A 348-nucleotide genomic window follows, 5' to 3' on the forward strand; every position below is an offset into this window, starting at 1 on the left:
GGGGGGGGGGACCTGGTGCACTGTCCTGAGAGCATCTATATACATATATAAAATAGTTTTGTACACACATGATGCAAAAATATAGTTTGGTGTATCAAAAGTCCTGAGTATTAAATATTACACAGTAATTAAATGGTGATTAAATGGTTAAGTGTTAATAAATAAATATTGCACTGAAATGAAATGGTTAAGTGTTAAATAATACTACATATTGCACAGTAATTAAATTAAGTATTAAATATTGCACTGTGTGAAATTGCACTTCAAAGAAATTGCATTGAGTTCCAGTCTCCCTTTTAGGTAGTATATATCAGTATTGCACAGTAGGTGGGAGAAGAAAGTCGGGGG

The 348-nt window shown here is 33.0% G+C and overlaps 1 protein-coding gene across 1 annotated transcript in view; it reads left to right on the plus strand.

The window, feature by feature from the left end:
* The window catches only part of pde6d (phosphodiesterase 6D, cGMP-specific, rod, delta), a 16,590-nt gene that overhangs the window by 14,920 nt on the left and 1,322 nt on the right, over window positions 1–348 (plus strand). The window lies entirely within an intron of this gene.

Source organism: Etheostoma spectabile, chromosome 9, assembly GCF_008692095.1.
Source record: "Etheostoma spectabile isolate EspeVRDwgs_2016 chromosome 9, UIUC_Espe_1.0, whole genome shotgun sequence".
NCBI lineage: Eukaryota > Metazoa > Chordata > Actinopteri > Perciformes > Percidae > Etheostoma > Etheostoma spectabile.